Source organism: Lissotriton helveticus, chromosome 6 (genome assembly GCF_964261635.1).
Source record: "Lissotriton helveticus chromosome 6, aLisHel1.1, whole genome shotgun sequence".
Lineage (NCBI taxonomy): Eukaryota > Metazoa > Chordata > Amphibia > Caudata > Salamandridae > Lissotriton > Lissotriton helveticus.
Window position 1 is genome coordinate 1,524,691,860 of NC_136067.1, and position 14,202 is coordinate 1,524,706,061.

Genomic DNA, 14,202 nt, shown 5'->3' on the forward strand with positions numbered 1-14,202 from the left:
CATGTAGTAGTGCTCGTGGTGCTTGGTTTGTACTTACCAGCCTCTTCTCCCTCAGGAAGTCCATCAAGGCTCTCAGGGTGGATGATGGTCATCACCTTCTCCTCCCACTCGGTGTATGGTAAGGGCTCCGGAGGGGTTCCACCGCCTGTATGATTAGCCCGGAGATAGTTCTTGGCTCGTATGGCTTTGACTCGGGTCTTTAGATCGTGCCACCGCCTCTGGATGTCCTGCTTCGTCCTCGGGACGCTCCCGGAGGCATTCACCCTGGTGACTATCCGGTCCCACATGCTGTTTCTCCTGGCTATGCTGGTCTGCTGCACTAGGGCCCCGAATAAGTGGGGTTCCACACGGATGATCTCATCGACCATAACCTTCAACTCGGTGTCAGTGAATTTGGGTTTTTTTTTTGGTGCCATGGTGTGTGGTGCTCGGGGTGTGGGTTTGCGTGGATGGGGTGGTGCAGGTGTGTGGTGTGTAAGAATGGTGTGGTGGGTGTTTGTGTGGTGGGTGTGTTTGGGTGTGGGTTGTGTGAATGCTATTTCTCTTTGGGCTCAGTTCAGTGGTGTGTCCTGCTAGCAGCTATGCTGTGATGCAGAGGAGTTGTGGAGTGGGTGGGAGTTCTTTTATGGTGTGTGTCTAGACCGTGTCTGAATGGTTATTGGCAGTCAGGTGCTAGGTGGGAGTGTTGGCAGGTGTGGATTGTGTGGTGCTTGGCGGTGGATCATTGTGTGTTGTGATTGGTTTGGATATTTTCGGTGGGTGGGCGTTTTTTTTCGTGTGTTTGGTGATAAACTTCCGTGCCAATGTATGGCATTGGTTTGACAGTAGGGATGTTGTTTGTGTTGTCGTTCCGCTGTGGTGCACGGATTCTCGGTGCATTGGTTCCGCTGCGGACGTGGATGGCGGTGACTACCGGGGTACTTGCGGAGTTATCCTAATTGCGGACACGGACATTGCGCAGGTATAGCGGGGGTGGTGGATGTATTCGCGGTCATGTGCGTACGCGGCGGTCGGTGTTTTTACTGTTCCGTCCGCCTGCCGCGGACTCAGGTGTACTCCGACCGCCGCGGACGGGGATTGGAGTGCTCCGTACGCCGCGGTCGGCGTTTTTTGTATGTTTTATCCTAATTGCTGTTGCGGATTTTCCGCGGACAGGTCCGGAGTAGCTTGCCACCTTCCGCGGCGGACGGTACACGTTTCCGTCCGCCATCCTAATCGACCCCATAGTTAGGAATTAGCATTTACAAAACCTTGAAAATTCACTGAAAAAACCATAGGTTATAGACCATATATAGTTAGGAATTAGCATTTAAAAAACCTTATTTTACTCACACAAAACCATTAAAATTCCATATATAGTTAGTTGTACTAACTATATATCGCGCACCCGCAATCCACTGCTGATCATGTCACATATTACATCATTCATGACATGGTCAGTGACATCACTGATGACATCACTGATGACATCTCAAATGACATCACTGATGACATCACTGATGACATCTCAAATGACATCACTGATGACATCACAACTAAATGAGTGGATGTATAAGTGTCTGAATGAAGGTTTTAGTAGGTGCGTGACTGACTGTATGAGTGAGTGATTAAATGTGTCTCACTGAATGCATAGGTTAGTGACTAAACTGTCTTAATTTGTGCATCATTATGTCTGGTATTCTGTAAACTGCTGCATGTGTTGATCAGTAGCTATATGAGTAACTATATGGGTTATTGATTGATTGCCCAAGTATTTGTATGGGAGACTGAGTGTGTGTGTGGCTGGCTGGGAGATGTGTGACTCTGTGCAGATCAATGTATTCTTGTATCAATGATTTATAAGAGAGTAAGTATGTGTTAGAATATGTTTGAAAATGTAAGGTACTCTATGTTTAACTGTATAGATTAGAAAATGGAAGTGTGATTGATTCTTTACAGGACTGACTAGGTGTGTGAGTAACTCCAAGGATGAGTGGCAGAGTGTGAGTGTCTGTATAGGGTGTATGAGTGCATATGATAGTGTTGTAAAGATGAGTGATTGTATGTATGAATGATTGTATGGGTGAATGAGTGAATGTGTGTGTAGACGTAGGAATCAGTGAGTGCGTATGTAGTAACTAGTATTGGTGTGTCAATTGTTTAAAAAAATATGTTCTGTATTTAACACTGGGTGTAACAGAGGTTATATTAAAGTGTGAGGAGATGCATTGTATTGTCACATGAATGATATCATCAGTGATGTGACCATTGATTTCAAATGAGATGTCATCAGTGATGTCATTTGAGATGTTATCAGTGATGTCATTTGAGATGTTATCAGTGATGTCATCAGTGATGTCATTTGAGATGTCATCAGTGATGTCATCAGTGATGTCATTTGAGATGTCATCAGTGATGTCATCAGTGATGTCATTTGAGATGTCATCAGTGATGTCATCAGTGATGTCACTGACCATGTCATGAATGATGTAATATGTGACATGATCAGCAGTGGATTGCGGGTGCGCGATATATAGTTAGTACAACTAACTATATATGGAATTTCAATGGTTTTGTGTGAGTAAAATAAGGTTTTTTAAATGCTAATTCCTAACTATATATGGTCTATAACCTATGGTTTTTTCAGTGAATTTTCAAGGTTTTGTAAATGCTAATTCCTAACTATATATGGTCTATAACCTATGGTTTTTTCAGTGAATTTCATTGGTTTTTTAAAAGCTAATATCTATAGCTGTAAAAATTATTCTTCTTTAAATCCAAAAATATATTTTATATGTTTATTAATAATTTTTTTTAAATATTTTTTTTGTTTCGCTCCCGGTCCGCGAACCGGGAAGCTTCCCGTTAGCTCACTTTGATTCCGCGACCCGGTCCGCGAACCGGTAAGAAATCAACATAGTGACGGTATCGCGTTGCCGCGTAATGCGTCTTATGACGTACTGCGTTAGCGCACCCGGAAGTGCCCCGGGGCGCGGACCGAGGCGCGAAACGCAGCTCCCCGGAAGCGATCCGCGGCGCGAAAGCGCAACGTATCGCGTTGCCGCGAAATGCGTCTTGTGACGTATCGCGTTAGCGCACCCGGAAGTGTCCCGGGGCGCGTACCGAGGCGCGAAGTGGAGCGAACCGGAAGCTAACCGGGGAGCGTTCCGCAGCGCGTAACATGAGCGTGAGAGGTCATGTGACTTGTTAATAAAACTTTTCATTGGTTCATTTCACTTTTGGTTTCATAATGATGGAAGGCTAGGTCAGGTGACTTAAAAATAACACTTTTCATTGGTTGAGAAGTATTGCTTTTTCCCAAATGATGAAACCCCTCCTTCTTTCCTCACTCTGACTTTCATCATTGTGAGAGGAAGACCTATTTTGCTTCTTGGAAAATGGCTTCATTGGTAGCTTCAGCTGGTGGACCCCCACCACCACCACCACCTCCTCATGGGAAGAAAGGACCACCTCCCCAGGTCCTTACCAACACTGAGGAGGAAGAGGAAGAAATGGATGAGGAGGGAGAAGAACCACAATTTTTAGAAGAGTTGCCCCGGGTTTCCAGAAAGAAAGCCAGTTTCATCTGGCAGTTTTTTTCAATACCTCGTGGGCAAAAAAAAGTCAACGCGAGGTATGTCACCTGCCTGATATGCAAGGAACAATTGTCCAGAGGGACGGACAAAAAAAATAGCTTTGGCAATCACACTAAGCACAGGCACATGACGAGGAAACATCCCCTAAATTACAGCCGGGCGGAATTAAGGGATATGCACGACAATCCCAGACCAACTCCTGTGGCCAGACCAACAATACCGGTTTCTCTATCACCAGAAGAGGCACGGGAAACTGTGCCAAATATTCAACAAAATTTTGGGCACATGATCCACTTATGTATGCACTGTTGTGCATTATTAGCTTGTGGCAACATGAGCATCAATGCACTGAACCTGGCGTATGAACACCATGATTGCCCTAACCGCCCCCAGTAATTTTTTTTTGCTCCTGTTGAGCCCTTTTCAATGCCTGTTTTTTGTTGTTTCCCCCCCCCAAAAAAAAACCAAAAAAAATATAAAATCGTTCAAAAAATACAAAAAAAACAAAAAATGTTCAAAAAATAAAAAAATATATAAAACAACAAAAATATTAAAAAAAAAGTTCTTTTCAGAACTACCTTCCCTTTCCAAAAAAATTGCTAGAATGTTTAGCACTCTGGCAAGCTCTATTTCTTTTGGTTCGCTTTCGGGTTAGCTTCCCGGTACGCGGACCGGGAGCTAACCAAAAAAAAAAAAAAAAAAAAAAAAAGTGTAAGTATAAGGAAAGGAAACAGAGAGTGATGTTAAAAGAAAGACAGCTATAGGGAGTAAAGAAGAGATACTGTTTAATAGATCTATTTACCGAAGAAAAGACAGAAGAGGGTATAATTGTGAAAAACAAAATAGATAACGAAGTGAAAGAAAAAAAAAAGAGAGTATAACATTAACAAAGAAGAGTTTCTTGGAGAATGTGAGTGAATGTTCAAAATAAGATTAAAAAATGAGGAATAACAGAGAGAAAAAATAGAAAACAGAAAACAAAAAATAACAGAAAAAGATTAATTGAAACAGCAAAGAAATGTAATTAACATAGAGCCATATCATCAACATAGGCAATAAAAGTTTTGCAGCTTTTATTGACAGAAATGTGTCGCTAAAGCTGCTTTTGTGGCAGAAAACTGCCACTAAAACCACTTTTGCACCAGTTTTCTGCCAATAAAAAGAGCAATAATTTTATTGGCTGTGTTCATAATATTACCCTTAGTGTGCTTCAACTACACAGAGAAAGCATTATGAACAAGTAGTGATAGAGTGATCAGTCAAAGACACTAAGAGTAATAGAGACGCAGTGAGTGAACAAGAGTGAGGAACTATGAGAAGAGAGGGACTGAGAAAAAGAGTGGAAGGAGTTGAGTAAGTAGGTAATAGAGAAAGGAATGAGGGAAGTAGCAAAGGCAGGAAACTGAGGGTTAAAGAAATGAAGCAGTGGAACTAATAGTAGTTAAATGTGATAGAAATGTAACGAAAAGAGTACAAAATATTTACCTTATAATTGTCGTTAAATTACTCACTTTTTGTTTTTATACTTTCAATCTGTGAAAGAGAGAACAAACATTTGAAAAATATTAAAACATGTATTTAAAAATTAGAAAAGACAAGGGAAAAGATTGAAGGACAAACAGTTTTTCAACAACTTTGACACTTACAGAAGCTTCTGCTTCTCCAGGCCCCCTACACAGTCCTAAAGATATACATTTTAAACTAACAGTATCTTGATGCAGATGAAGTGAGGCCTATCTTAAAACATGGTGCATCTTTTGCATTGCTGTTGTTTCAGAAAAGTGTCGCAAGACACTAAAATTTTAAATAATTGCTTCAGGATGCCAATAAGATGTCTACTATCCAGAGGTTTGTTTGAGGTGAGGCCTACTCAGGGTTGCAGATGAGATTTACACTTGTTGAAGAGTACAGAGGAGATAATACATGTGAAGGTCTACCAATGAAGTGAGTCATGTCCACTGCACTCTTCAACAAAGTTCAAACCTCCTATGTTTCCCTGGACAGACCTAAACTTGATCTGCACAATGTGATTCGTAATGATAGGAAACACAGGTGATGTAAATGAAATACGTGCAATTTATTTTGCTCATTTCACAATCACATCACTTGTGTTTCCTTTGCTTAGGTATCTCATTGTGCAGATGTAGTCTATCATATGAAAGAGTACGCAGAAGTGCAGCACTGCATGCAACAACTTTGACACTTACAGAAGCCTCAGCTTCTCCATGCCTCCTACACAGTTCTACATATACATCATAAATGCAAACAGTACAGAATTAATTATACATGTTAAATGGTTTATTTTTGCTGTTCTCAGAATGTATAAAAATTCACTAAAAACAGTGACTTGAAGGTATTCATCATATAACAGCGGGGAAAAAAAAACACAATCAAAATGATTGTGTTTAAAAAACCCATACAACATAAGAAATGAAAATTCAGAACTCGTTAAAGTTAACTTACTTTCCATGACGTCCAAGGATGTCCTATGAACAGCTTACACTCTTTTGTGCTGTTATTACTTTCAGCCCGCCACTTTCTGAAAGAAAATCTCCATCGTTTTTAAAAACACATTACATGCAATAAATGACTTCTTGCTCTCTACCACAATTTTCCACAAGGCCAAATCTGGTCAGAGCCATTTATAACTCTTGGATTTCTTGTAAGCCAATCCCGTCATTTGGCATTTCCGCAACTTTCAGAATTAAAATGTTGAAGATCATTTTCACAATCCTGGAATAGTAATATCTTCCCCTTCTTGCTCAGTCATGTTCTACATTTCCTATGACACTGATACTGCTTACTATGAAGCAGACTTACACTACCTCTATGACTACTACAATTATTTAATTCTCTACATCACTTTTAATCACAAAGCAATGTAAAACAGTAGACAGCATTGCAGACTTACATTCCCTCTACTCCATGTTTTGATTGGCTGCTTCAATTAGCTTATAAAAAGAAACAGTTTTTCTGAACTCATTGAAAGTGCATGTATTTCTCCATGATGTCCAGTCCTATGGTTAGAAGTTATGTCTCTGAACTACACTTATCCTCAAGGCCAAATTGTGTAGGAGCCATTAGAACTTCTTGAAATTCCACAGAGCACATCCCAAGCTTATTTCCCTAAAATTTTGGTTTTAAAAACACCAGGTAAGTGTTTTTAAGGTCATACGGCAATTTTTTTTTGAAAATTAAAACAGAATCATTGCAGAATGACCAGCCATTTCTAGACTTTAAATAAGCTGTGTAATGTCCTGATGTTATTGAAGGGCCGTCATGATATATAATTGCTGCAGTTACAAAAGTCCTTCCTGATATTGACAACTGCGAAGCTACAAAATTTTTCATTAAAGTTGTCAATTTTGTTCCATCAGGCCTACATCGTTGGAACATTAAAATGACATACTGGCCATATGTTCGTATAAATAATGTGGACATCATTTCAGATTTACATTGCCTACACTCCATGTTGTGATCAGCTGCTTTTACTAGCTTATTAAAGGAGACTGATTTACTGTCTGGCAAAGTTAAATATATAAATCTTTCTGAGTCTACACTAGTAGTACTTGATACCATACAGTTCTCGCAGTCATGCTGCCATTGATAAGAAAGCCCAAACAGCTGATCTACATCTACACCTTCAGCATGCAATACATCAAGCATATACATTAAAAACTCCTGACAATCTTGCTGAATATTTTGAGAGAATTGTGTTTGGCCTGAACATCTGTCTAACAGATTTCGAATTTCAGACACACTTTCTATGTTTCTTCTATCAGTGGTACATTTCTCTAACACAGAATTTAACAAACTGCAAAATCTTTGATCAGAATTGACCACAATCTCTTCTTTTACATTTTTTAGAGAAAACAAAACATTAACCACTACATTAGCATAGCAGTTGACACCAGAACTGTTTTCAAACTGAAAACCAACAACATCTTCAACAGAATCCTTTTTGTTTCTGCTTGTAATTTTAGGTTCATTGACTTTTTGTCTTTTTGCTACAACCTCCCCAGTATTGTTCTCATTTCTTCGTTTCCGGCCTACCACACGTTTCTCAAACAAAGGATACTGAGGCAAATGTGGCGCATACTCTCTTCTTAACCTATTGTATTCCTTAACACAATCTAGATCCGCACAAATGTTTGTGACATCACACTCAATCAAGTACAATCCCGATAAAGTTCTAACTCGTGACAATGCCACATATGACATACCCTCCTTGAACACAGAACTGCCAATATTCACCAATGCACTGTCTACCTTGCGATTTATGAATTGTCACCGCATATGCCAAGCAAACAGGAAACTGCTTACGGCAAACATATAAGTCTTTTACAAGCAAAAATCTAGCAGAACAACGAGCAATTAGCTGTACTTCCTCAATGCCATCAAATTTAATTTTTAAAAATTCAATTCCATCTCTATTTCTGTATTTCACAAAATCAACAACATTACCCATTGATCCATTTACCAGACCTCTTTCAACATGTAAATTCCTTCTTAAAATTATACGGCAGTTCAAGCACACATTCAGAGTCTTTTCAAAACCTGCAGTTTTAGATATACTCTTCTCTAATGAATCCAATTTTGTTTTCAGATTCTCAGACAAAATAATTGTTGATCCCATATGCTCTACTCTATCAATAGCTTCCAGTTTCACAATCTCTTGCTTTTCTAAATGCAACATTTTGTTGTTAAATTTGGCACATTCTGCAAGAGTTGGCATCAAACATATTCCAGATTTCTTCTCAGTAATTTTCTGAAAAATATTCTCAGGCACAACATCTTGTTCTGGATATAAATTTGACAGTAATCGTGCATGTAAAGCTTCTTTCCCATGCTCGGTCACTTTTCCAATTCTAACATCTTGTAGAATAGTCTTGTAAACTTCATCCTTTGCCTGACGCATATTTTCATGCAGTTCAGCATAATTGAAGTTTAACCATATATTGACGTTGCCAATGCTGCCTAGGCACTTCCTGGTATCTTCATGCGTGAGCATTTTGAACACAGGTTGCCCTTTCACTGGTGTCAGCTGCAGAAGATCTCCGAAAACAATGATGTGTTTGCCACCAAATAACACATCATACTCTGTTTTGAGAACTTCTTGCATCCTCAAATGCACAAAGGCAAGCATGACATTGGAAACCATGCTTACTTCGTCAATGATAAGAAGTTTCATTTTCCTCAAGATTCTTGAAACTTCAAAACAAGCATCTCCAGATAGCTTGTGATATTGTAATTTGTTGTCATGCTCCACTGGCAGCATCAGTAAACGATGTAAAGTAATCCCTTTAATATTATGTGCTGCCAGTCCAGTTGGAGCAGTGACAACACAAGACAGCGATGACTCTGTCCTTTCCTGCAAATAGCATGAAATTGCTTTAATGAGGAAACTTTTTCCAGTTCCCGCTTCTCCACTCACGTATAGTCGGACAGGCTTCAACGACGTACATGAGCACTCTTTCTTATCATGACTTAATCCATGATCAATTTGCATGGTAACTTCGTCATATATTTTCCTCTGCTCAACGTTGAGTTGTCTTTCCAACTCTTCTAAGTTAACCGCATCCTCTTGAGCATGTGCCATGGCTCTTTCCACTTCATTCATAGCAGTGGCAGCTTCATTTTCGATAACAGGTCCTCCTAGTGGATCCTGACTCAATGAAGCAGAACTCTGACTGTCCTGAGAACTGTCTCTGGCAATCTCGGCTGCAATCGTTGCTTCCTGCTCAATTTCCGCATTCAACATTTCTACATATTTGGGAAAAGCAGGACATTCTATGGTCTCCTTGGCGGCATTGAAAGAGTCTTCGTAACAGAGGAAATCTCCAAGCAGTTCCTCTTCTGCACGCCAAGGCTTGAAAAGTTGCAAAAGTGCTAAATAGAAAAACTCCTTTTTTTCAGGAGATTCGCCACTCAATTTTCGATGGTTTACCAAGTGGCATTTTCTTTGCTTGACCAGACATCCCTCACTTCCTATTACAGCATACACTCCTTTCTCAGTATCTTCTTTGATGTTCCTCTTGAATATGTAATTTTGCAGAACCTCATACAGACAAACATTCTCGAGGTGACTGCTTCGATTTGGATAATATGTATCCAACATGTTTGTCTTCAAAATGTCGGTACTGTTTGGCTCCTTTTCTGCCAAATACTCAATTTCCCGCACAGGTTTGAGAACTCGATTACGCGTTGCTGCAAGACCAAGACTCGCCCAAACGATACTCCTGGACTTGGCATAGAGACTTGCTGAAGACAACCGGTCAGAACATTCGTACGCTCCGATTTCTCGATGCGACAACATCTTCAGACTGAAACTGTACAACTTCTTGCTGAGGCTCTTTTCATGGGAAATGTCCTCCCACATATCCTTCAATTCTGTCTTCTCTTTTTTGGTGATGTAAGACGTCACATACCGAGCCACAGCCATACAGTTATCAGCCACAAACTGTATATCCATGTTAGCATTCCACATGGACAAAATCACCGGGTTGTAGTCGTTGATGTACTTGGACTCTTGGTTCCTCTTCAAATTGTAAGTGTTTTTAGGTGATTTATTCATGACATTGTGTCGCAGCGAAGACATCAAACTGTTTACTCTTCCTTTAGAAATCACCGGTCGTGGAAAGCCGAAACGACATTTAGTGTAGAACTTGTCCTTATTTCGGAATTTACGACGGCAGTACTTTCCACATCGATGGCTTTGGAAACGCAGAACTTTTTCTCTTAGGCTTTTCTTCTCCTTTGCGTTTGGAACAGCACACGTAGAATACTGTTGGATGAAACTCATCACTGAGTCTTCTGGATCCGTTCCAAATTTAGGTGCATCCTTGATCCACAGCAACATATGTATATGAGGAGCACCTCTTGCTTGGTACTCCTTTCTCCAGAAGAAATCCAACACCTCTCCAAGAGGTGGATTCTTCTTATTCATGATGAAAGACATCATAGCTTCAAATCTATGATTGAAGTACCTACATACATTGACTGGATCCAAAGAGCACAGTTCTCCAGGTGTCTTGAATTCGATGTTATCTACGTTAGCATTTGCCTCTCGTAGAAATTCAAGTAAGTCTTCCCAGCCATACTCGGCACAGCTCAGAGTGAGGAACCATGTGGGAGTACCTAAGTTCCTCAGCATACATTTTAAATCACCATGACGACGGTACCAGTACTCATTAGTACCACGCTGACACGCCATGAGATTAATCAGGTGAGAATCCAAAATACTGTCTTGGACATTGACTTTATCCATAAAGTCACTTGCCGAGATGTTTTGCATGTGTATACCACTTTTCAAGATGTGGTTCACTGCATATGACAGTCCAGAAAGATCGCTTTCAAACAGGAGATGAAACAAATAGGGAATGCATTGTCGAAACCTAGCATCTCCTGCATACAATCGCAAAGTCCGGTATTCAGAAGCAGGAATTTGATGAGGTCGCTCATCATATCTTCCTCCCTGACCTGTTGGAAAAAGCTGTGGGAAACACCGAGCTTCCAAACTTTCCTCCCAAACACTAATGGGACTCCCTTTGGCTTGTTTCATTTGAAACAACTCAATAGCATTCCCCATGACTTCCTTGGAATGCAAAGGATGAACACTATAATGTTCATATATTTCTTCACTAGTAGAGGGTTCTACTTTCTCAATTTGACCAGCACACAAATCGCTATCCTCTTCCTCATTTACTTCCTCTTCTGCAACATATACATTCTTATAGTATTTATTATTTTTTTTCAAATACAATGTTGCCTTTTTAACTTTCCTAACATCTACTAAATCTTGCCATATTTTCTTATTCTTTGTCGGAACCCCATTAACTAAGATAACCAGAGGTTCCTCTTCCACTTTTTCTACTCCAATTGTGTTAATGTTTTTCTTCAAATCTAGAGGCAAATAAACAACTCTTCCCTTTAATCCTCTCTGTAAATCTGATGGAGGCAATTTCCCTGTCTTTGGCTCCATTCTTACAATAGCCTGAAAGGGATAGATACTTTGAATCAAAATAGATTCATAAGTATTTAAATCCTTCAATTCAGAAGGAATCTCAACCAATTCCAGATTATTATGAACTGCTCTAGCAGGCATCTGGTTTTGATTTAATTTGCAACAACAATAAGTACACACACGTTGATCCAATCCCAAATCAAAACAATTTTCTACCATCAAGTATGTTGCGAAATCCTTCCATTCACTATTATTTTCCCTTTCACTTTTTGCATATAAATCCACTAACTTAGTCTGATTCTTATAATAAGTGCGTCGACAACACACACAAGTGAAATTAGGCCTCTCACTTGATTTCACCTCAAATGTCGCAATTTCCCTCTGGAAATTATCTGTACTGGAAACCTGTACACTATCTTCCACATGACCCTCTTCTTCTTGCTCAATTTCAACATTCTCCTCTTTACTTCCAAAGTAACAAAACTCAATTTCTTCACATATATTCTTCACATCCATTTCAGAACCATGCAAAAGAGCAGCGCATAATTTTTTAAGCATAATTGCTGGACTCTTAGCATAATACAACATTCTAACTAATTTCCTCACTTTATTATGATGCACTGCTAGCATCCTGAAATGATGAAAAACACTCTGGCATACTCTCCTGGAAAGACAAGCCAGTGAATGACCATGCAAACCTGTCACTTCTTTCACTCTGCAAGGATCTAATTCTTGCAACAACCTTATTTTCTGCTTCAAACTTTTCTTATTAAATGACCGTACAAAATCACAAAGCAAATTGATGGAATCCTGTCGCACACTGCAAATACTACTACACTTCCAGGTGTACACAGGACCCTTAGCACGTCTTCCTAAAACCTCATTACCTAACACCTCTTCTGCCTCTGTTGTCACAAGTTTTTCTTTTTCAACTGGACAACCATCTTTCACTTCATAAGCACGACCACTGGTGTCAACTGCATGCACCAAATCATTATCCTGGAAATAACTCTCCTCATTAAAAAATGCCTCACAGCTTGAACTATGCATCCATTCTCCAGAAAAAACTTCACAAAAATTACTACGATTAACTATTCTCTTCCATCTACTATTTCTTTTGAAATCATAAATTGCCTTGTTTAGCTTCCTAATTCTATTGATTATCAAAATAAATAACTTACGTTTAATTTCAAATGCCTGATCAATAACTTTCTCAACTTTTTTTTTTCTCTTATAAAAAACCAGTTTCTGTTGACGTTTCTTAATATTTTTTAACAAATTGCCAATTATCCTGTTGCGGAACATTCGTTTACGAATCTCCCTAAACTGTTGTTTCCTTCTACTATCATGCACAGAGTTATCTCTTGCTCTAGCAGTAACATTTTTCATTGGCCTTTCCTTTCCATTTGATTTCCTTCTCGTTTTATGGACTGAAACATTTTCTGTAGTAATATTTTTTTTACTACACATATTTCTTATGAATTGTTTTGTGCTCTTACCCGGTGCTTTCTTCGTGACTTGACAAATCTTTTTGTTAGAGGACTGCTGCTTATTTTTTTTCACCTGCTGTCTTTGACGTTTTGCAGCCTTTCTCTGTCTTTCTATTGTAGGCATGGTGAAATCTTGAAATAATCTGCAGTTGAATCTGTGGTAAAATATATAAAAAAATGTTATTAACCATTATTACCAAACAGTAAAACAATAACAGTGATCTTCAAAATATTTTGCATTTCCTAAATAGCGAATTTTAAGGAATAAATAGCGATTCTTTACCATTCCTAATTTGCAATGAGCAAATTGCTAATTGCAAGTTACCCATTCATTTCCATGGGCTAGGAGGCTCATAGGAATGAAGGTTTAATTTGCGATTAGCAATTTGCTCATCACAAATTAGGAATTTATCCAAGGGTGCAGGGGTGTCTCAAGAACACCCTGCTGCACCCCTGAAAAAGAAATTTGGGGGCATATGGCACACATACATGCCCTAAGGGCATGTGTTGGCGTCATATGGGACCTTTTGTTTTTTTTAAAAAAAGCTTTTTGAAAAGAATTCACAAATGACCACCAATTTACCACAATAGTTTCCAAATCCTTAATGTCATTTTTACATATTTTTTGTTTGATATATTGCATTTAAGTAGTCACAAAATTTGCAAATCCTTCAGTGCAATTGCAAAATAAGGAATAGCAAATTTTGCTACTCCTTATTTTGCATCAAACTTGTTTGATACATACCATTTGTCTAATTTACATTTGCAAAGGCCGAAATTCGTAGAATTTTGATCTTTGCGAATGCTAATTAGCTTTATACATATGGCCCCAAGTGAGGCCTGTCTTGCGAAATGGTGCATCTTTTGCATCACTGCTGCATCGGTTTCATGTGGTACGTTTTTTTTACACCATGACATATCTGCCTAAATGCATCAATTTGTAATGTTGTCGCCTCATAGCAAATCTTTTCCACCGCCGCTGCATCATAAAAGTGACGCACAGTGGCAGAAAAGAGGCATACACCTATCATAAATCTGTCCCTAGCATTTTAAATGATGAATCCAGGATGACAATAAGGTGTGGCCTATCCAAAGGTTTGTTTAAGTTGAGGCCTACTCAGAATTGCAGATTAAAGTTACGCGTGATGAAAAATAAAGAGGAGATAATACATGT